The sequence below is a fragment of the Mauremys reevesii genome, linkage group 16 (assembly GCF_016161935.1).
Source record: "Mauremys reevesii isolate NIE-2019 linkage group 16, ASM1616193v1, whole genome shotgun sequence".
NCBI classification, from domain to species: domain Eukaryota; kingdom Metazoa; phylum Chordata; order Testudines; family Geoemydidae; genus Mauremys; species Mauremys reevesii.
In genome coordinates this window covers 17,464,900-17,489,650 of record NC_052638.1, presented here as the reverse complement: position 1 = coordinate 17,489,650, position 24,751 = coordinate 17,464,900, and the positions used below count along the sequence as shown (strand labels likewise).

The window sequence follows — 24,751 nt, the reverse complement described above, 5'->3', positions numbered from 1 at the left end:
ATACATTCAAGCTGAGTTTGTACTCTAAAATGAGTTGTTGGACTTCTGAACCTGAGCTTTAGTCTTTGTACAATATACATAAGAGGCATTTTGAACTTTTCTTCATAATAACCTAGCAGAATGAAACAAATTTGAGGAGAAAACACTCAGCTATTAGAGCTTGTTTAATTTTTTTCTAAGATTAATTTCTGCAATAAGACTAGATATTGTTCCTTTTAATTAACACACAGTATTCCAGTGAACACAACTGTGGTACAGTATATTGTAATGTATTTACAGAGATCTATATTCTGAACAAAAATATGTCTGTTACACCACAGTAAATCTGGAGTAGTTCCACCCACTTCAGATGACTTATTGTAGATTTTCTCTATTGTAACTGAGCAGAATTTGGACAAGATTATTTTATGTATTAACAAGCTACTAAGATAACCGCTGTCATGTAGAGTAAGTTTTCTGCAGCAGTCTTAGATCCATTCAAATTAGGTGGCGTATCAAATTTATGCATGTGAACGCAGAACCAGGTCCTAGCATCTCTCTCATGAAACATGTGCCCAACATTTCACATCTGAGAGTGGAAGCCATGTCTTTCAAGATATTGTCTTTAATTGTTGTGATGATCTATATTCCTTACTTTACCAGAAAAGGTATTTAGCTTGGTTTTCTCAGCATGCTTACATGGGTGTCCCTAAAAGTTATCAGTTATATTCTCCATCTTAATCTTTGTCTGGCATCAAGTAGTTTATTGGGGGTACCCCACTTCTTCCTCTTCAAAAGTCATGAGAGACAAGCTTTACGCATTAATATTATAATGCTTCAAATCAGAACAAACCAAAATTCTGAGTCCAAATTCCCTGAACTTCAGCAATATTTTTGGAATCTCCCCTGGGATCCAGGCCAGAATTACAACACTTGTCTGATCTCATGATCCACATTTTGTGACTTGGGACGGGATCTGGTTCCATCTTTTTAATGGGAAGTATGAACAAGACTGAATGAGCCAGTAGGAGCAAGACTGATCTTGTGAGGTACTGAGTCACCCCATCTACTAGCCCAGGGGTGGGCAAACTACGGCCCGGGAGCCACATCCGACCCTTCAGACATTTTAATCTGGCCCTCGAGCTTCTGCTGGGGAGTGGAGTCGGGGGCTTGCTCCGCATGGCTCCCAGAAGTAGTGGCACGTTCCCCCTCCGGTTCTTACGCGTAGGGACAGCCAGCCCCCCGCCCCAAGCGCTGCCCCTGCAGCTCCTATTGTCCAGCAAATGGGGCCAATGGGAGCTGCAGGGGCTGCGCCTGCGGACGGAGCAACATGCAGACCACCTGACCGTGCATTCGTGTAGGAGCTGGAGAGGGGACATGCTGCTGTTTCTGGGAGCTGCTTGAGGTAAGCGCCACCCAGAGCCTGCACCCCTGACCCACTCACACACCCCACACCCCCTGCCTCAGCCCCGATCCCCCTCCCACCCTCCGGACCCCAGAGCCTGCACCCCCAGCTGGAGCCCTCACCCCAACCCAGAGGTCCCTCCCGCACCCTGAACTCTTCATTTCTGGCCCCACCTCAGCCAGAGCCCTCACTTGCTCCCGTACCCCAACCCCCAATTTTGTGAACATTCATGGCCCGCCATACAAGTTCCATATCCAGTTGTGGCCATTGGGCCAAAAACTTTGCCCCCTCCTGTACTGGCCCATTGGAAACAGAAACAAGTTATTTAAAAGTAGAAAATCTTCTGTCACCTGAGGACTTAGCTAATAGCTGAATATTTCCAGGTTATATAAGTTTAAATAATCAATTCCCTTACTGCCTATTTTGACTTGACTTTACTTTCCAAGATTACCTTTCCAGCTGGTCTTTAATTAAATATTTCAATTAGGTGATCATTTAGGAATTATATATACATACTTCAGTGTTTCCATTGTAAATCATAGGCACTTAACACACTAGCAGCAAAGGAGCTGAATTTTACCTTACACTTTTAGTAAAAGGCCTTTTTTAGAAGGTGGTATAGAAAATGTCTCCATTTACAAAAGAGAATTTCGTAATTATATTCATTTAAAATAATCAAGCATTTCCTCCAATTAAGGGAATTTTAAGGAGGTGACTGAAAAACTAATCCAACTATTTTTTCATTGCTCTTTTTCGCTGTCTAGACTAAAATAATGGGAGTTCAAAATTATAGATTAATTCTTCTCTTCAAACACAGTGGAAGGATACAAGATTAAGAGGTATACTTGATTATAGTCTATAAGTACCTACATGGGAAACAAATATTTAATAATGGCCTCTTTAATCTAGCGGAGAAAGGTATACCACAATCCAATGTTTGGTAGTTGAAGCTAGACCAATTCAGACTGGAAATAAGGTGTACACTTTTAACAGTGAGAGTAATTAATCATTGGAACAGTTTACCAAGAGTCATGGGGTGAATTCCTGACCCTATTGAAGTTAATGGGGTTTTGCCTGGATTTCACCCTTTGAGTCTCCAGTATGTGAAGTGAGTAAGGGCCCGACTCAGCATCCATTGACTTCAATGGGCATTTGACTCAGGCTCTTAGGCCGAGATTTTTTAAAGGTATTTAAGTGTTCTTCTGCTCAGTGTCACACTGCCTACGTGATTTATATACTGAGTCCCAATTTCAGAAAGTCAGTGAGACTTAGCTCCTAAGTCACTGTTGAGAATGGGACTTGGGGGATGTGACCTGTAGAGAAGATGGCTGCCTGACTCCTGGTCCCCTCAACCCCCCCACACTAAAACTCCTCAATTAAGGGCTCCCAGGCATCTAAGGTCTGGGATATTAAGGGTAAAATGGGTGGGTTTGGTTTTGTTTTGCATAGAGAGGCACTCAGAGGCTGTCAGTTTATTGGGCATCAATTAGCAGTTGAACCATCACTGATTTTTCATGAACTTTATTAAGCTTTTCCCCCTGAATGTATGAGGGCTTATCCTTAATGAACCCTCCAAGAGAATTAAGACTTTGAGGCATTTAAAATCAAATGGACATCATATAGCTTTCCTTCAGGAGACCCATTTAAGGACTGAAGATGCAGATATAATTACAAAACTATGTGGGACAAGAATATCACTCTTCTTCCAAGTAGGGAAGTAACAATGCTAATCAACAAGAGCCCAACTTTTCAATTTATTCCGTCATGGCTGGATCCAAAGAGGAGCTAAATAATAACTGAAGGCATTTTCAATAGTAAGAGATTATTTTTGGGCAGGGCATATAATCCTAATGATGGGAATGCACCCTTTATCGCAGAACTAGTTGACATTATTTTCACTAGAACTGATATCCCAATGGTACTAGAAGATTGTGGATGATGTCACAGACAAATCTAAGTGTATCTAGGTAATAAGCTCAGGCCTTTGCAAACCATCTGTTATTCCTACTCAAGGATATTGGACTAGTGGATATTTGAAGACTGAAGCATCCCATGAAGCAGGACTACACATATTTCTCCATGGTTCCTGCCTCCAATTTCAGATTAGATATTTTTAGGATAGCTAAGGTGCTAGTTCCTGCAGGTCTGGAGGCAGACGTGAGTAATATCATGTCTGATCATGCTCTAATTTCTTTTCACACAGATACTGGTCATAGTGCTATAAGATCCTCAAGATGGAAGTTAAACTCGCACCTACTTAGAGACTCTAAATTTCTTCAGATAATTGAAACATCCATTACCAGCTTCTGGAAGGCAAACACAAATACTGGCTCCTCCACAACAACTTTATGGGAAGCACTGAAGGCTACCTTAAGAGAAAAATGCATACAATTTGCATCTGAAAAGAAAAAAGAAAGCAATAAATTACTTAATTCTTTAGCAGAGGAGGTTGCCAAGTTTGGGGAGAAGGAAACATAAAGAAGACCTTCAAAGTAATGAGCTGCTGCACTCTCTCATTACCTCAAAATACAAATACAATGAATGTAAATCAACCCATGCTTAATTCATGCTTAGCAGAATTAAACAGAGGCATTATATGGGAGTGGGGAGGGAATAAAGTGAGGAAAATTTAAAGGGCTTCATCCAAGAACACCATAGCCTCTTTGCTACAGGACAATGGTCTTTCTGTATTAGAATCTGATAAAATTAACAGACCATTTAAAAACTTTTATGAATTCCTTAACACATCTCATGGTGAGCTCAGTTCTAATCTATTAGACCAGTTCATGGAGGGATTATCCTAAATACACTGTTGCTACCTCAGACTGATTTTATGGAGGAACATCTCTCTTTACTAGAAGTTAAGCAGGCAACTGGCTCACTAAATTCAGTCAAAGCATCTGGGTGTTGTGGTGCTCCAGCAGAATTGCAAAGGACATTTATTAATCTCTTAGTTGGGATACTGTTGAAAGGCTATAATGAAATATTTACAAAAGAAAAAAGACAAGGACGATCTTCATAATGGTGACTACTGCCCCCATCTCTCTGTTGAACACAGATAATAAAGTTCTGACAAATATTCTCGCTTCCCACCTAAACAACATTGCTCCACCAATCATCTAGGCAGACCAGTTGGGTTTCGTGTATGACATTAGCCATGGACAACACTCAGAAGATAAAAGCAGCAAAGAGTCTTATGGCACCTTATAGACTAACAGACGTTTTGGAGCATGAGCTTTCATGGGTGAATGCCCACTTCGTCGGATGCACATAGTGGAAATTTTCAGGGGCAGGTATATATAAGCAAGCAAGAAGCAGGCTAGAGATAACGAGGTTAGTTCAATCAGGAAGGATGAGGCCCTCTTCTACCAGCTGAGGTGTGAAACCTCGATGCCAACTCTGCCCACATATCTACACCAGCGACACCATCACAGGACCTAACCAGATCAGCCACACCATCACCAGTTCATTCACCGGCACGTCCACCAATGTAATATACACCATCATATGCCAGCAATGCCCCTCTGCTATGTACATCGGCCAAACTGGACAGTCTCTACGGAAAAGGATAAATGGACACAAATCAGATATTAGGAATGGCAATATACAAAAACCTGTAGGAGAACACTTCAACCTCCCTGGCCACACAATAGCAGATCTTAAGGTGGCCATCCTGCAGCAAAAAAAAATTCAGGACCAGACTTCAAAGAGAAACTGCTGAGCTTCAGTTCATCTGCAAATTTGACACCATCAGCTCAGGATTAAACAAAGACTGAATGGCTTGCCAACTGCAAAACCAGTTTCTCCTCTCTTGGTTTTCATACCTCAGCTGCTAGAAGAGGGCCTCATCCTCCCTGATTGAACTAACCTCGTTATCTCTAGCCTGCTTCTTGCTTGCTTATATATACCTGCCCCTGGAAATTTCCACTACATGCATCCGACGAAGTGGGTATTCACCCACGAAAGCTCATGCTCCAAAATGTCTGTTAGTCTATAAGGTGCCACAAGACTCTTTGCTGCTTTTACAGATCCAGATTAACACGGCCACCTCTCTGATTCTCAGAAGATATTCCACATAATCCATCAGGCACAAACAACTGATGCTCCAGCTGCTATCTTTTCATTAGATGCCGGAAAGGCCTTAGATCAAGTGGAATGGCCATACCTACAAGCAACCCTGAGAAAATTAGGATTTGAACCTAAATTCCTGACCTAGAGTGATGATATTTACAAATCATCCCCTGCCTCTGTTCTGACAAATGGTGCCCTCTCCTCCACTTTTCAGTTAAACTGATGAGCGTGTCTATTGCTTCTATTATTTGACATGGCCTTGCAACTACTAGCAGCATATATCAGACAGACACCATCCATTGAAGGAATTACCATCTGGGATAAAGAGTAGAAGATAAGACTATACACAGAAGATATCCTGTTTATGTTAAAAACAAACAAACAAACAAACAAAACCTTTCCTCTTCCATTCCACCACTACTATCTGCAGCACACTACTTGGTGAGATAATCAGGATTTCAGATAAACTGGAACAAGTCTCAAGTGATGGATATTTCTCGTAGACTAAATCCATCTCAAATACAATCAACCATTCTCCTTACATTGATGCAAAGAAATAAATTACCTAGGCATCAGGATATGCTCTGATTTAACAAAAATAGTATCTGCAAACATGGATTCCATACTTAGAGAACTGGCGAAAGGTTGCTCACTATCAATATATTTTATTGAGAAAGTTAGACACTATTAAAATGAATGTAGGAGCAAGATCAATGTATACATTTAACTTAATTCCATTTAAATTTCCTTCTTCAACTTTCATAAGAATAAATAGAGTTGTACAATTCTTATGGGTATCCCACAAGAAACTTAATAAATCAGGGTCAAATGAGGGACATGGGTGTGGGATTGCCTGTTCTGTGTTTATATCACCTGGCTTTTCAATTACGATTTTTAATAAAATGGTTCTGTCATACCAACTTTTCCCAAGTCCCATCATGGCTGGAGACTTTCTCTCTGCACTTCCATTTTTAAAATGGTTGTCTGCACCTTTCAGAAAAAACACAATATGTACTTCCTCTTGGAGCATTCTTCAGAAAATCAAGTCCATTACTACTTCTGATCTGATCAACTTTTCTTCCATGCCAATCTACTATAATCCAGGGTTTAAACTTGCTAATAGTTTGAAATTCAAATCCACCTGGCTACCCAAGAGCATATTAACCATAAAAGATATTGTTGAATGGACAATTCAAGCCTCCTTCACATATCTTTGTGATAACTATCAGCTACCAACAGAGCAAGGTCCTTTCTAAGCTTAGATTCAGATTTAGAAATGAGCTGGGGAATGGTTGGCAGGCCATAAACAACACGCCACTTGAAGTGCACCTTAAAAAGTATGTTAATAAAAAACATGTTGTGGGTAACATACAAATGGCCAAACCCCTTTATTTATTCTCCTGACTGTACCATAATGTGAGAAGGAGCTAAACTTCTCCATTTCCTCAGACAGATAGGAAAATGTCTGGCACAATATATGCAGAACATCCAGGTCTTTGTTTTTGTGTTTCTTTCAAAACAAAAATCTACATAGATATTATTGGACTCCTCAGCAATTTCATAAGACTGGACTTGGTGCACATAGTATGTATTGTAAATATGACCGCTCCAATGCAAACCTGTCTCGTATAGTCTTTGAATGTCAAAGTATATCCATGTTTTGGAAGGAATCATGTGGTGTTCTAGCTAAGACAATTAGGAAAGGGGTTTTCCCTATGTCAAGCCTCTGTGTTTTGGACATTCAAGATCTATCCTGTTCAAGTAATGCAAGGAACTGGATTGCTGCAGCACATATAATGGCCAAAAAGTCATTTTGCGAAAATGGAAATGTGCTCTTTCCCACACATTCTTTGATTGGCTAACTGAGCTAATCAACACTCTCCACATGGAAAAACTGACCAACTATGAAGACCTTTGGTCTTTCATGAGATCATTACAAACAGACTCCAGGTTGATTGGGCTTCTGATGAGTCTCTTTTTGTGTGTGTTGGGGGTGGAGTTTAGAGAATTATTGATCTTAAATACTCCTGTTATAGCTATGACTATGTCATACTGTGTTATTGTTCAATCCATATTCTGTCTGTGTTTTGCCATTGTGTATGAATATGTCTGTATAGCTATGTTAGGACTTATGAGAAAAAAAAGAAAATGGGACCTAGACGTTGCAACACTGAGCCAGTCTGAGCCTTACTGATCTCTTGCCAATTCCAAACAGACAGATGCCCACCTCTCCACAGAGAGATCAAAGGCAGCATGCATAGGACTGAAATACTAAATTACCGCCTCACTTTTGGAAGTACTCCTTCCAGAGCAAGATTGAGACACTACTGCTGGCTTTGCTGGGTTTGTTCTGTGGATACATTTACACAATGAAAATCATTAGCATTTTTATATAAAGATAATAAAAATAGTTGTCAGTCCTCATGTTCCTACAATTTATGGCTCTAAAACACTAGGGCCAGAACTTTAAGACATGACATGTAATTGTGAGCCCCTCGGCTTTTTTATTCCCAACTTGAGACACTTCTCAGCTGGGCACCCAAAAATCAGTGTCCGTGCTCAGAAATTTTGGCACAGCTGTCTAAAAATGCAAGATGAAAGGTGTAGTGCTGGATTCAGCTCATGTTCCATGCCAGTGGAAATGAGCACAGACCCTAGAGCTGGAACACAGAGTGGCAGGAAGTCAGCCAAGGAAGTTAATGTGATGGTGGAAAGTGACAACAACCTGCTTCCCAGCAGCCATGTTGTCCATTGGAAGCTTGCACAATCCCAAAAGCTGACCAAGGAGGGGACAACCAGAACAGCCACGGGATGTACTAATTCAACATATCCCATTAGCAGCCTCATCCAGTGGGAATCTATGGCAGAAAAGCTGGGGACAGGCTGGCCCAGGGATGTATAATTTACATCTTGTTGTGCCAGCCAGAGTGAAGCTGGTCCATAAAAGTCCTCTCTCACGTCTCCCTCTGAAACTTGGTTATTGAGACAACTTTATTATCTATGATGGAAGATGCTCTTTAAGGAACAAAAAATATGTTTATTGTTGAAAATTGCAGAAAAGGGTTCAAAGAATGTTGCTAAAAACTTTAAAAAATATCTACCACTCTGTGAACTGATTGAACAATAGCAAAATATTTTTGCCAAAAAACAGATTGAAATTTTGAAAAATGTCAATGAGCTATATACTAAAAATAGTTGGAATATCTTTCCATTTAGCTATGTGCATGAATTGTTTCTTGCTGTTCTTTTCTGCCAAAACAAAACCCTCAACCTTGGTGTGAGCAGGAGCAAATCCTCTTAATTCAGTGAAATTATGCTCACTTACACAGGGCTGCATTTGCTTTTAGGACCCTGCAGAAAGTTAGCAGAGGGCCCCTTTTCATTTTGCATTCTTTAATCTAACCTAGCTATCATATCAAGCCATTTGTAGCAGGTTCATCACTATAGAATTTGAGGGCTTTTATAGCAGAGATGTTGGACTCTCTCATTCATGACGAAATGACTAAAGAAAGTTACAAGTTAAATTAGGGATGAGCTAATTGTCTCAGATAAAATAATAAACCATCTCAATCTACAAACACACCCTTAAAAAAGAGCTAAATTTAAACAGAATCTTTATTGAGCGCCTGAAAAAGGAGGTGGGGGGGGGCTGTTTTTATTGGCTTGGAAGCAGTAGTCTCATAGAAAGACTTACTTGGTAGCTAGAAATTGCAGTACTACAACTCTCATGAGTTGTTCAGACTTGAGAGTGTTGGATAGTCTGAGTAAGCACCCAGACTTCTGGATGCTTATCCAGACTGAAGCTGAACTCCCAGCATCTGATGGATGCCTGTCCCTAATGTAAATATCAAGGTGCAGCCCTGCCTCATTGCAATGCATGGGTTCCTTGGGTATTGCACTTGTTAGAATGCACAGCTCAGGCATCTACCTTTAAAACCATTTAGATATGCTGAAACCCACCTAGGAATTAAATGGGACAAGAGCATGCTGAGGATGCTGTTGCAGGTTTAATTACCTTCTGCATTTTCTCTTTAGTGAGAGTTCTGACTTCTGGTGGAATAAAACTTCAGTCTCCACTGTATTGAATTTTTTTTTTTAAGCACTCCAGTCATTGTCTCCACTTGACTAAGACATTTCTGTGCTGAAGCGGGTGCATTTACTTTTCAAGTATTATTTTACTAATCAATTGAAAAATTACCTCCATGAATGACAGAAGTGCAGACCTTTGGAGTATTTCATTAAAAGGAACAAACATTAATTACAAATCCAGCCTAACCTTTTGCAGACATAAATTATGGGACTGATCTATTTTCTCCGTGGTTAATTGCAAGCAGAGAGTAGCTCTTTAAATTATTATCTGTATGGCATGAATGAAATTAGAATTTATTGGGTGATATTCTGAAGATTTATTTGTACCTAAAAAACCTGACAAAGGTAGTATTGGCCACACATTACATAGCAAAACCAGTTAAAACATCTTTGAGGCTCCAAATTGGCTGACCAAGATCACTATCAAAGGTTGGATACTAAGGCCTACTATTAGGACTTTACTGATAGTATATTATAGCAGCTGGAGATAGCCAATATTGCCCAAGTATTTCTATTGTAAGCCAACATTTTTGGTTACTCATAATTTTCCAAAAAGTTCACCTCATGGGCAGGTATTTGCTGGAAGGTAAAAACGGCTCGACTATTTTCTAGTGAAATAAAATACACTTTCCCCATGATAAAACAAAAACAGCTAGTTTGCTGTAGTGGGGGATCAAACTGAAATCTGGGAGAGAAATAGCCTTCTGTGAGCAAAGTCATTGACTGCTCTGGTGCAAACTGGTTTTGATTTGACCGTCTTTCATGCACAAAGTCTGATTTTCAAAGGTGTACAACAACGGCAATATTTTTGTAGTGATCGTGTTGCGTGATTACGTCACAAGTTTTAAGAGGTGGGGCATGATCGTATTATTCTTCTCTTCTGTCTAAAATATCAGCAATTTCCAAAGTCTTGTCTTCCTTATTTTTTTGGTAGAGGACTAGAGAACTGGAGTAGGATCTTTCCCAGGTCACAGCTAAAGGAATGAGAGTGTTGTATCTTTCTCAAAGAGAGTCTTTCTCCTAATTTTTTTTCAGGCATTTGAAGTAAGTAGGAGCTAATGAAAATAAACCCAAACCCAAAGTTTTAAACAGACTTACTAAAACTCGTTGCCCGTCTCTATTGATCCAGTCCATTCAGGTTTCCTAACCTACCAGTTTTCCAAGGAGTCATCCAACAAAAAGACGGAAGTCATTATCTAACATTTCTCATGTAAATGACAATGTGGCAGAGCTCTGACCTTGCTCCCGTGGGTCTTGCGCTTCTAGGCGGTTTATACTAGCCTCAGGGGCTCACTGTGACCCTCCACGTAGCCCTTCTCTCTCTAGGGCCAGGGTTACAGTCTACTGAGCCCTTTTCATCATAGGCCAGCAAGGAGGTTGGTGAGAGAACTCCTACAGTCTCTGTTTTCCATGGGGGCTTATTTCAGAACAGTTTAGCCTTCTGTCCTGACAGGGGCCTGACTTCCCCTCCCAGGAGATGTTCCTGTAGTGGTGGGTTGGGGGGAACCCAGGCTCAGGCCCAGGGACTCTAATGGTAGCAGCTGTTGGCAGCCAACCTTTCACTGCCAGAGTTGCTACATTTCCCTGGACCACTTCCCCACAGCTCTCCTGCTTCTCCCTTCTTCACCCTTACCTTAGGGCTCCCTTAACAATGGTTTGAGGGTGTCTTCATTAACCAGCCCTTCAGCCGCACTTCCTCTCCTCAGGCTCTCCTGGCTCTCCCCTGCCTGACCGGAGTGAGCCCTTTTTATAGTATCAGCGGGGCCTTAATTAGAGTCAGGTGGTCACATTAGCTTAATGGCCTCACCTGACTCTTTGCAGGTTAATTAGAGTCAGGTGTTTTCATTAGCCTGGAGCAGCCCCTGCTCTGGTCAGTCAGGGAACAGAAAACTGTTAATCCAGTGGCCAGTATATCTGCCTTCTGCTATTCTGCTGTACCCAACTGGCCTGGGTCTATCACAACAAGTATAATAAAAATATACATACATATATACCAACCATCACCACCACCACTTTTATTTCAAGTCCTTTCAGGCTGTATTCACACAATGAAAGAGCAAGGGAACAATAAACCCAACTGGAGAACACAAAATCCATCTAAATAACCCAGACTATGAAAAAAAGCCTGTTTTGATGTTTAGTGAGTAAGAACACCTTTAAGACACAGGACCAAGCCTTTTCTGTTTTCCATATTGTACCATGGAACAATTTTCAGCAGCGCCATCTACTGGTGAAGTCACTCCAATATTGTTACAAAACATGTGACATCAAAGTAATTTCCATGGCATATTAAAAGCACTAGTACCTAGATAGGCTAGACTAGATGAAGGACATGATGACCTTATGTAAGGAATAACTAGCTGGAGCAGATGTAAAAAAATTTTTTTACATATAAAGGACACTAGTAATGAAAACTGGGAAGAAAAATATGGACTATATATAATATGTTGGCAGAATTCACTCTAAAAAGAGACCTTTCCACAAAATATAAAAAAAATAGAAGAAAAGAAAAGAAAGCAAAATCCTTTACACTGGAAATAGTAAACCTTGCTTCCATGAATACTGGAACACGCAGGACCACGTATTGAAAGAAATACCTCAACCACCACTGCTTGCCTCACTTCTCTAGCTTTCTTTTACCAAAGGGGTTAATCATTAGTTATATAGCGCATCAGAAAACTTAGCCTGCTTGTCGTTTAATTTGCTTGTTTCATGATATGATTCATACCAAAGTTCTCATAGCATTCATCATTAATACAGAATACTGCATTAGCTTAAGACACACTTTAGTACCCTCTATGCATTATGTGACTACAGCCTAATCATAAATATGGAACATAGTTATGCCTTTCAGTGATCATTTTCAACAGGGCCTAAGTCAAAAGCACCTTAGGCTCCTTTGAAAATTTTACCCTTTGGAACTAACCTAGTCTCCCATCTCCACGGCCACAGGTTCTCTGGTAGTGAAACTGCTGCAACTCTACTGTGCAGGGTGGGGTCTGAATCTGTGGGTGGTATCGGGGGTGCCCACTCAGAGAGGCCCTTGGTATGGCAGCCCGCAAGGGATGGTTGGAATCAGGGCACAGCTATCCTGGGAAGAATTGGCTGCAGTGCAGCTCTTCTAATCCTTGCTCTATGCCAGATATTCAGTAAGGCCAGGAAATGCTATTGCAGGCAGTGAGTTGAAGATGTCTTCGTGGTCTGGCTCTGTAGCCACCCTATCATTTATTGAAAGATTAGATATTGAGCCACAGTAACTGGGAATAGTTAGCCCTGATTAGGAGTTTAGAGAACTGGGAAAAGAGAACTACTCTGAAGCCTGCAGGAATTCGAGACCACTCTGCTTAGCCCTTGTGAAGCTAGTATTTTCTGTCTGTTATCCTAATATTTTGTCATGTTTGAAAAGTAGGGAGTTAAAGATTGATCTGGAGCCTGGGAAAAGCACTCAAGCAGCAAGACCACTTGGGACAGAGTGAAACTTTTTTAAAACCATTTTGCATGAGAAAAGCAGGCCCTGACAATCCTGTCCTTAGAGATATTATATGTAACCTATTTCCCAGCACACCACATTTAAACCACGGGCCTGTTTGTTTCATATCAGCAAAAATGAAGACAGGCATATTATGGAGGCTCTCCCCACCTAATATGCCTGAATCCTAACTTCTGAAGGATTTCACTGAAGTTGGCAAACCTCTCAGTCTTACAATGAAGAATATACTGCTCAAATCATAACTAAAATTAAACAAGTATTCTGACCACTTTCCCCCCATGAAAGTCTAGTTGTGAAATGATATACAGTTTACATTTCTTGCCAGAGAAAACTCCCCTCCCGCAACAGAGCTAGTGAGAATCACAGGAATAAATATGACTTGTATTTGACACCTTGAGAGTTGGTATACATATTAGGAAGAGACACCTTGAGAACTGTGTGAATCTAACACCTGTGTAATTTACAAAATGAAAAACCTTAGAGTAGAATAGGCATGATGCTGGATAAATCAGTGGTTTAAAAAATAAAATAGCTTATCTCCAAATGGATGGAAAAGCTGTGAAAGAAGGAAGAAGAAAGATCCCTTATGCAACTGCTCTAGAATTTGCTCAATAAGAGATCTTTCCTTCAAAAACTTGGCTTAAAGAAAGTACCTCATAAATCAACATTCACCTTACAAAGTATTAGCAAAAAAGTAGAGAAATTTTGATTCACGTCTAGGTATTAGAAGACACATATTTACCAACACCTAGTTTGTTTTCTCAATACAATCTAGTAAACGATTGAAACTCTAACACGGACTACATCCAAGGTGTATTAAGGGTGCTCGGCCAAGTAAAACGTTTCCTTCTTGCATGAAGCTAGAACAGCCAATCCTAGAGTCACTGGCTTAAATGGAAGATGCATATGAGAAAGGAGGGCAGGACTGGACCTTTGCAGGGATAGCCTCTGTTTAGAAAAAGGAGTTGCAGAAATTAAGCTGAGAAATATTCACAAATTGGCTTCACCAGGAACTTTTTTTTCCCTAAAAATAAATGGGGGGAAAAGCAAAACCTGGCTTTGGATATGAAGTGTGGTCTGATTCACAAAGTATACTGAAACAAGTATTAATAAGGTTGGGATTTTCAAAGGAGCCTAAGTGAATCAGGTACCCAGATCCTATAGAAATTCAGTGGGGACTGAGCACCTAACTCCCTTAGGCCCTTTGAAAATCTCAGTCCTAATGAATATTAACTGAATTGGGATCATGTTATCAAAGACTGGAAGAAAATGTCTACAGGTAAATAGCTTTCTTCAGCTATTTTAGCTCTTAATTTCTTGGCTTTTGAGAGTTTACCATCTCAGATTAAATGTGCCCTTCCAGATTTCTTGGTGTATATACATATAATGACCATCTGATAAAACTTGCAAATAAAGTTCGACCTGAAATATTAAATGGCAAGAACTCCCCATTACAAGCAGCGCTAATACCACAATCACAATAAATGATGTTAAAACCAGTAAAGGACAGAGCTATACATGTCTGTGTGAAAGAAGATTTTAGCCAAATTCTCAGTCACAAAATATACACAGCTGTACCCATTAGTTCAATATCTCTGGCCCATAGTTATTATTACAACACTTTCTAATATGGGTTGCAGCATGTCACGGCAGGTGATGTACCTCTCTCAGAAGCAAAAGACAGCAGGTCACATGTAAGTTTGGCATGACACGGTATATAGACTGTTCTGTATGAACACCTAGTTGACGTGCCAGAGTTGAAAAGCTGACAAGTGGTATGACTTTCACTTCAGCGAATGGCGAGCCACGGGCCACAAAATGCTGTAATACCTTCTTGTAATTTACATCAATAATTTTCATTCTATTCTGTTTTCTCATGCATGAAGTTCTGAAACAGGTAAAAATGAACAATATTACCTTCTCACGGATGAAAGAACAAATATTTATGGAACAGTGTGATGCAGCTGTTCAAAGCTTTCTAAACACGTTAGCTCCTGGCTGTGTTACCAGTTTACCTGATGTCCCTCTGTTCAAGCCCTTACATTTGTATCTGCAGGTAGGTAAAAAACCAACTTGGCCAGACAGCCTAAGAGCTTACATTATTGTTTTCAAAAGTAACTTATGAGCCATTTAAGCCCTTGACTGGTAGAGGAATTCCTACTAGTGGTCACTCCATGTTGCATGTTTGCAGAACAAAGAACCAACATGACTTTTTCTGATAGCAAACTATTAATAACTTAGGTGTTTTTTTCAAAAACAATTTTTTGGGGGGCCAAGTTATGTCCCCAGTCTGAGATCTGATATCACAAACATGTGGCATGAGGATCTGCACTTTCAAGACAATGGTGGAATACGTGACAGATCAAAAGTTGCAGTAAGCTTATAGGCTGCCGTTAAGCCCCTCTACTAAAATCTTTACAATAAAGTAACTAGTAAAAGCTGAAGTCAGAGGCTTTCTTAAAAGGGGCAACATTGGGACAAAATAATATTGAGAAATTAAATTTACTTTGGATTAGTTTCATGTAAACACACACAAAAAATCAACTTCTCAGCACTCACATGAAAAACATAATGTAGTTAATATTAAATACACTGATTACACAACCTATTACTTTTACAGTTTATGCTGCTATGTCCTTGATTTCAGTCCTGTTTTGCTTATGATTAATGAATGACTCACCTTGAGTACTTTGTGTTTATTTCATACCTCATTATGAATTTGAAAAGGTCATTTGTTCTTTGGAACTAGAAGGCAAAACATCTTTGCAAGCAGCAAAATGTTGACAAATTTAAACTAGACACTTTTGTGTAACAAACTTACTGCTACCCATTTTTTAAAATCGCATTGCTTTAGGTTTTCTAAAAAGGTTCTAAAACTGTTTCAAGAGCTTGCATGCCTCTTGTTCCCACAGAACATGGGATGATAATTTGGGCATATACATGTTATGTGCGTGTGTGCACACACACGAATATATATGAAATCTGATGCACTTTCTCTTTTAACTTGTCAGGTGCAATACTATAATAGCATATTTATTTATGCTAACAGTTGCCCACTTACTGCTGATACTTATTCATGTGGGACCAAATCCTAGTCCAGTAGAAGTTATTGGAAGTTGTGTCTCCATTTAGCCCAAAATTGTTAAAAACCAAAAGTATACAATCAATATTTAAGAAAAACAAAGTAGGGTTTTTTTTTAAACTACCAGCTCATGCTAGAACATGATTGTTTAATCTCCCGAGGGCTGTAATACTTTGATCCAATTCTGGTTGTTGGGTTTAGTATGCAGGAGGCTTGGTGGTGCTGGCAGCCTGTGATATACAATAGGTCAGATTTAATGATCAGCAATTTCTAGTTGGCATAACAGGCCCTAGATAGAATTTGCAACCCAGCAAAATTTAGAGCCACCCTTGAGAGTGCTTTAAATTACACCAGTAGCCAAACCAGCTCCCAGAAACCAGTTTTATGGTAGCATAAAGATGGCATTTAGCCATCGTTGCTCCTCCTCAGCAGTGCTGAGCAGAGCCCTGGCACAGCTGAGGATCTGGACCAGTGACGTAAAAAAGAATACAGACCAGAGTCTGTTCTTACTATGCATCATTTAACGTCTTTGTTGTTTTCCTCATTCACCTAATTTGAAAGATATGTCCCCAAAAGAGAGCTTGATTATAGGGCAGAAATCATTAGCCGCAATCCTCCCCTCACACCATCTTTGTACTGGTCTGATTCCACTGTCTTCAATTCCCAATTTTAACTAGCATGAGAGGACAATCAGACCCATTAGCATTTCTCACCTCTAGAACCAAAATGCTTGAGAAGCATAGCTATATATATTTGGAGCTGCACTGCCTGAGAACCAGTGATTGAGGCATTATTACACAGTTGTATAAGGCCGTGGTTTTTAACGTCTGGTCTGCAGACCCTTGGGGGTCCACAAACCATGTCTAAGATTTCTAAAGGGGTTCACACCTTCATTTGAAACATTTTAGGGGTCTGCAAATGAAAAAAAGGTTGAAAACCACTCGTCTAAGGCATAGTGCCCCATGGCCAGTGGGTCTAATGAATCTGGTGAGCAGTGGCGGTATTTGAACCAAATATTTCACCAAGTACAGTCTTCTCTGTGCCTCATCCCTCAGACTTCCAGTGGCCAACCACTGGCAGGAACATCTCCCCCTTCCCCCTATTTTAGCTCCACAGCACTCTCTGTTAAATTACAGCTGTCCTTTATAGAGGTGCACTTGGGTTGGATGCTGGGGCTACATTTGATTAAGAGCCAACAAGATTTAAAGGACTTTAGTTGATTTTTACATTGTCTTTATACAGTCAATTGCATAATTGCTCACCATGTATAATATTCAGGCATATTTGTGTTACAAAGGTCAATAGTTTAAGTATTGCATCATCATTTAAAATAATGTAACTGAGAATGATTTGTAACTGCCGTCTGACCTTCAGCCTCTGGTTTGCTTAATATTGTGGCTTTAAGTTTTCCCCCAATTTGTTCAGAACTTTTTGTACCTTGGAATATTAATCTATAACTAAACATTGTCCTTGGTGTTCATCTAGCTGACGATGTTGGATCCAAACCAAATCTATTATCTTTTCTTTGAATTTTGTAAGCACATTAATTCCAACTCTTTATTCAGGCTTCTTGTTCTCTACAATTTCATTGTAAACTGTGCACATGGGGAGGACATTGCTTAGTCTTTTGGGATCAGTGATTAAACCACTTTTCACAGATGATGAACTTTAGATCCTTGTGGACAGTATCTCCTTATGTAAAATTAACTAAAATCAAACTCTCTATTTCTTAAGGGTTCAGTTCAGCCACACGTATTCATGACAAGTAGGACAGTACTGCTCAGAGTGAGTGGCCATAATTGAAGAACAGTACAGTAACAAATGTAGCTCACTATGAACAAATGGCAAATGTTATGTGAGTTGGGGGGCAGGTGATGCTAATCAGAAATCAAACTGTCATATTCCAATAAGAAAAACTAAGTTTAGAGTGGACCTGGAGATGGTAATAGGGAACTATGTAGTTCTAAACTGACTACTGCAATGCTGCAATTCTATCCCAGTGTAAAGCCAGTAAAATCAACAGAGTTACACCAGCGCAGAACTGGGGTAACACAGGGCAAATTAGGTTCAGTGATTTCATCTACTGTAAGTAGTTTCTTACAAAGGCAATTCTGGGAGAAAATAATTTACTTAATTATTACTAAGGAAGTTTACTTTTCAAGGTAGATGTTTAGAGATGAGAGCTTACAGGCAGTTTGATACATGCATTAGCGCTGATACAGGGAAAATCGTAGCTGCTTTTTGAAGGTCCATATTTTTTTTTGCAACATAAAAAAGTGCTAAGCCACATTTCCAAGCTATACCCAGGTTACACTTCCGAATCAACTCTAAATGGCTCAAGGGATCAGTCGTTCCTATTCAGCTATCAAAATAGAGGCGACCTCCTTTGAGCTAGTTCCAGATAGATGCACCTAACTTATTCTTTTGTGTCACATTCAATGAACAGAGGTGTGATGTATATTTGGTTACAACATCTGTGTTTTAAACCAGGGGTTCTCCACCTTTTTCTTTCTGAGCCCCCTCCACCCCCTCCCACAATCTGCTAGAAAAACTCCATGGCCCACCAGTACCATGACTGTTTTTCTGCATATAAAAGCCAGGGCCAGAGTTAGAGGGTAGCAAGCAGGGCAATTGCCTGGGGCCCCTTGAAGCTAAGTTGCCCAGGATTTGGCTTCAGCCCCAGGTGGCAGGGTTTAGGGCCCCAGGCTTCAGCCCTACACGATGGGGCTTTGGCTTTCTGCCCTGGGCCACAGCAAGTCTAACACTGACCCTGCTTGGCAGACCCCCTGATGCCTGCTCCTGGCCCTCGTTGGGGCCCCGGACCCCTGGTTGAGAACCACAGTCTTAAATAACTTTTGTGTAATTCAGTTCCCCCTGCATACTATGTTGAGATCTCAGAGGCCTTCAGCTATTGAGTATAAAAATAACAAAATTGCACTGAAAATATATTTTTTATTATTTTACTTCAGCAATTTAGGTCTTCTTAGGCAGGAGAAATCTTCCAGGTTAGAGTGAAAGTGATTAGTTTGTTTCACATTATGATGAAAGGTAAAGGAATTTTACCAGTATATTATTGAGTTACAGTTTTTCTTACTGGGGGGAGATAACGTTTGAGACAAACACTTCACATCTGTGATTGTTCCAGCGGGACAGCAGTCATGCAACGTTCTTATAGCATCTCTCTTTACAACCCACACAACTGATATCATTTATAGGACATCTAGGAGAGTGTCACCCTATTTGTATGGTGACTCATAGGATATTTATATTTCCTTGAAATACAGTGATATTAGATTAGTGAAGGTTTCTGATTTTTTCCCCTCATCTATAGCGCACCCAAAGTCCACTGAAGTCAACAGAACACTTTATTTGATTTCCATGGGTTTTGGATCAGGTCCTTATAGATTTGTCTTCAGTAGATTTCTGTACCTTGAAGTGTGTCCACACTAGCTTTTAAAACATGTTGAACACCTTGAATTAACAGGCAGTCAATTAACTCCAAGTACAAAAGTCTTGAGAAGACAAATCCACAATTCCTGAATCCTCTAATTGATATTATTCCTATTTGTCTCTTGTATTTATAAAAGGCACCTATCATCTTGGTATCCAAAAATGGAACTAAGATATAAATCAAAACCAATCGAGCAATTATCTATCTCTATCCTGCCAAATTGCAGGGTGTGTGAATTAATGTTCAAGAATCTTCTTTTTGTTTCCTCGAGCTGACTGAGTTTTGTTTTTTTTCTTTACAACCCTTTCCTGGATGTTATGAGCTGAAAAGGACTCCACTATAGAATACACTGTCAAGGCAAAGAGAAGACTGACACACATTTCACCATTCTATGGAACACAAAGCCCTTTCCCCGCCCCCCTCAGTACAATGCCACTTGCTGTACATTTCTCTGCTTTTTAGGAAAGTGATGATCGGGTTTTCCAATGACCCTCAAATGCAAAGATGCCTTTTATGAGAAGATTACATCCTGCAGTGCCTGAGTCTATTTCTTAATCAAGCATCTATTACTTACGATAAATTCTACAAAGCTTTCCCTTAGTTCGAATCTTTCCATCATTGTTGGTTGAAAAATCTTTTCTCTTTTCAAACATTTGTCAGCTTTAGCACCCTATGATATTAATTCTAAAGTCTAAGATCATTCCTGAGAGTGAGAAGATGGCAAGTTTTTAGAAGAATAAACAAAAAACACCTCCTTCTCCTTCTCAGACATTTCCCCTCTCACAAAAAAACCAAAACCAAAACAAAACCTCACACAGCTGAAAGAAACTGAAATTACCTGAAACTGCTTGGATACTGCAGAGTTGTAAGTAGTAGGAGCCAAGTTCCCAGGATTGTCACTTCCATCTGCAGCAAAGGATGTGACTAAATACTCACTCCTGTATCTAAAGTGAATTAAAAGAAGACTTTAATTGAGTTAGAAATCACAATGCCCGGGCACAGAACTTTCTGTTTATGACAAACATTTTCATTTGGCTACTCACTACAGGCCTATAAATGGGCTGAGCACATGCATCCCGAGTTAATGTCCAGACTCTGTTCCTGAGATTGGCCTTATTAGTAACTCAAAAACCCAAATGGACCTTAATTGGATCCATGTGCCAGCATGACTCAGCAGGAACTATCCTGAGGTTTTTAAATGCAGGTTTTTAGCATCTACAATGACTCAACAAATGGGCCCTACATTTCTATACTGGGTTTTGAGTTTGCTATCCTGTTGCATGACCCTAAAAGATTTAGCATTTTGGAAGTGGATAATTTTCTGCTGTTTACAAACTGCTAGAGAATGAGAACAAATCCCTTTATCCATCCTCATGATATCAGAAGCTGCATATGTTTTTGCTTTGTTATCTTTGTTACCATAACAAATATAATTTCCCCAAAGCAATTTTATAACCAACACCTTTTCAGCTCATGTTTAATGCATATTTAAAAATATTAAAAGGGAACATTATTTCAGTTTACGAAGTTGTACAGCAGCAGCCTGACAACACTGGAGTAACAGGATGCAAAAAAAAAGTTTGACCACAGAAAATGAGTGGACTGCAGCAGTTTTCAAGAAAAACCATTCAATTGAGTGATATTCGATAGTATGAGAACAGAGTTGATATTCTATACTATGAGAACAGAGCTTACAGAAATCTCATGTAAATGTTTATCTCATGAAGGGCTGTTCGTATCCAGGTTAATCTGAACAAAGGCCAAACCTGAAATTCTCCCAGCTAACCCACCCCTGTTATAAGCTGTCATTCACTTACAAGAGGTGTTTTGCTTTTTTACACCACCACTAAAAAAACAAACAAAACCAAGAAAATTAAAAAATGAACAGAAGTGGTGTCATGATGTTACTGCATCATCAACAAATAGCACCCAATAACCAGGGCCGGCTCTACAGTTTTTACCGCCCCAAGCAGCACACCGAATTGCCGCCGTGGCGGGGGCAGTCCGTGTGCCCTTAGGGCGGCAAGCGCGTTTCCGCGGTGGCGGCAATTCGGCGGCAGCTTCTATGTTTAGCTGAAGCCACCGCAGACAGCTAAATATAGAAGCTGCCGCCTAATTGCCGCCACCACGGAGACTCACGTGCGGCCCTAAGGGCACACGGACTGCCCCCGCCGTCCGTGGCGGCAATTCGGCGCGCTGCTGGGGGCAAAACAACAGGGACTGCTGCCCCTTGAAGATTACCGCCCCAAGCACCAGCTTGGAATGCTGGTGCCTGGAGCCGGCCCTGCCAATAACATATGTCAGTGACTGAGCAACATTTGCCACCAATGAGTGTCATGCACACATACACATGACATGGTTACTGTTTATTAGAGCCTAACAGTATTTAGCCACATCAGAGCAGTACAAGTAGACTGCTACTAACTTATTTTTAATTTCAGCAGTGGTGCTATGTGTAACATAGATCTAACAATAACAATCAGCAGCCACCGCCAAAATAATAGAGGCTCAAATTCTGCCCTGAAGCCCCACTGGGACACCCACTGCCTCAGGTGTCCGTTTTTTGATCGAAACATGCAGTCAAAAAGGGATTATGGTGGCTCCGGTCAGACTGGGCCGTTGACTGTCCAGTTGGCAGCACCACGCGGCTAGCGGGCTCCCTGATAGCCTCTGTGCCATGAGGCTCCTGAGAAGCAGCCAACATTTCCCCCCCCCCCGGCTCCTACATGTAGGGGCAGCCAGGGGGCTGTGCACGCTACCCCTGCCCCAATGACCTCCCACAACTTCCATGGCCAATGGGAGCTGTGGGGGTGGCGCCTGCAGATGGGTCAGTGCGCAGAACCTCCTGGCCGTGCTTCCACGTAGGAGCCAGAGAGGGGGACATGCCACTGCTTCCAGAAGCTGCTTGAGGTAAGCACTGCCTGGAGCCTGCATCCCTGAATGCGCCCCCCCATGCCCCAACCCCCTGCCCCAGTCCTAATCTCCCTCGCATCCTCAAAATATCTCGGTCCCAGCCTGGAGTCCTCTCCTGTACCCCAAACTCCTCACCCTCATCCCCCGTCCAGAGTCTGTACCCCCAGCCAAAGCTCTCACCCCCTCTTGCATCCCAACCCACTGCCTCAGCCTAGAGCCCTCTCCTGCACTCTGAACTCCTCATTTCTGTCCCATCCCAGAGCCCGCACCCCCACCCAGAACCCGCACCCCCTCCTGCACCGCAGCCCCCTGAGCCAGCCCGGAGCAAATAAGCGAGTGAGTGAGGGTGGGGAGAGCGAGCGACGGGGGCAGGGATGGAGTGAGTGGGAGGGGGGCTTCAGAAAAGGGGCAGGGCACGAGTGTTTGCATCCTATGTATTATGTGTGTGTATGCCTAGGAAGAAGATAATGCAATACAGTGTAGGGATAGGCTTAGAATATAGAATTTAAATGTTAAAAAAGTGAACAGATTATTTAAGTGGCAGCTACGCAGTCAGAACTATAGCAACTGTGAAGGTAAAGCAGTTACTCTGAATGGCGAGCCATTTGCTTTCTAATGAAAACAGCCCTACTTGTCAGCAACATCTAGAAAAAATGATTTCTTAGTCAGAGCGTGTAACCGAGGAAAGTAGCTTTTTTGCTATATGAGGTAATACACTCGAATGATGTATGACTTAGATAATAGTGCGGGTTAATGATCTTCAGCTGGATCAGGGAGTAAAACAAAGTAATTTCATAATACAGAGCATGATGGATTAAATCATGTTAATACTGGGTATATACATTAAAGAAAATGATCTTTCTGGCATACTAAATGGCAAAATAAAAAGCACTTTTAGTAAGTTATATGATTAATTAGTCTGCCCTTTTATTTATGTACCATGATAAAGTAAAATGTACTACTTCTGGTTACCTCCTAGGCAATTATTCTAAAAAGTGTATTAAATGTACCAGCATCACTCTATTGTACCAGTCCATCAGGAACACCAAAGTATGTCCCCATCTTTGTTATAAGTAAGGGATTCCCCTCCCCCATTTATTAAAATAGAAGTTAGCTCATCACTCCTTCCTAAGGTTTCTAGAGGGCTTTTCTCCATGAGACATGATTTTGATCTCAATACAAAATTGGTCTGTGTTTGAGATCATTAACTAGTGGCATTGTTAAGAACTAGTATTGAGTGGTGAGAATTGGAATTCAAGTAAGTATCCAAAAATGTGGATGGTCACCCAAAGTTCATCCAAATTCTGAACTGTTTCAGCCTCTTGCTTGCAAAACTGAGCTGGATACTTTGTTGCTTTCCCATCCGATTTCCAGGGCTTTTCATCTCAGCCAGAAAGAACCTGGAGGTAGCCTTTCAGAATTAAAAAAAAAATATTTATAATTAAAGAGAGATGAAAGGGAGGAGGGAGGGAGGACAGGGGAAAGGAAGCTTGTATCACATCCAGCCAAGTTTTACCTCCCCTTCAAGAAACCATTTCAAGAGCAGAAGAAATAAGACAAATTTAATCCTGGATTAACTGTAAGTGTCCAGTGTCCACTTCCTGGCTAACACTAGTCTGTGGCTCTGGCCCAGAGAGGGAAGCGCAACACACACCGAGCAGTGAGTTACATTACACCTATATTACCTGTTGGCTGACCTCTGAAGAAGAGTGACATCTGCATAAGAGCAATCTGAAAAAAGCCAAGCTCAATGCTCTAGAACTGTGGAACTGCTCAAGGGATGTTGTCTCTCACTCCCTACAACTACTAACCCTCTCCCCTTCAGTAATGCCATGTAGCCTATAGGAGCAAAAGATTAGGGAAAGAATCCAAGTCAATTGTCTTTTTGCTTTATTTCCCAGCCAGACCAGGGTAAAGGGGAGGCTGCCCTTCCTATTACACTAGGGATGTACTAAGTTTCTTCTCTTGAAGTTTATATGCCAGATGGACAGAGTGGTGTCAAAATGACTCCAACTCCAGTACAGCACAAGGCTGGACTCAAATCACTATTATGTGGCTACCTCTAAGGAGGAAGCATCCCCTCAAAAAAGGAAGTAGCTTTCACACTACTGAGGAACCCAGGAAGCTATTGGATCGACACTGCTCAGTAGCCTCAGAAACAATTATGGGTTGAATGGAGACGTGGTCCTCATTTTAAAACACTCGTGTGAAAGATGAGTCATTTAAAAAAAATAGTAACCTGTTTGCCTAGTGAGGGAAACTCTTTGAAAA

General features: G+C 40.9%; 1 long non-coding RNA gene across 1 annotated transcript in view; it reads right to left on the bottom strand.

The window, feature by feature from the left end:
- Window positions 1-11,592: 11,592 nt before the first annotated feature.
- The window catches only part of LOC120384230, a 33,398-nt gene continuing 20,239 nt past the window's right edge, over window positions 11,593-24,751 (bottom strand). Inside the window, exons 2-3 of the long non-coding RNA XR_005588690.1 lie at window positions 20,406-20,511; window positions 11,593-14,922 (exon numbers count right to left, since the gene is read on the bottom strand). This is a non-coding gene — a long non-coding RNA (uncharacterized LOC120384230). The remainder of the gene's footprint in view (window positions 14,923-20,405; window positions 20,512-24,751) is intronic.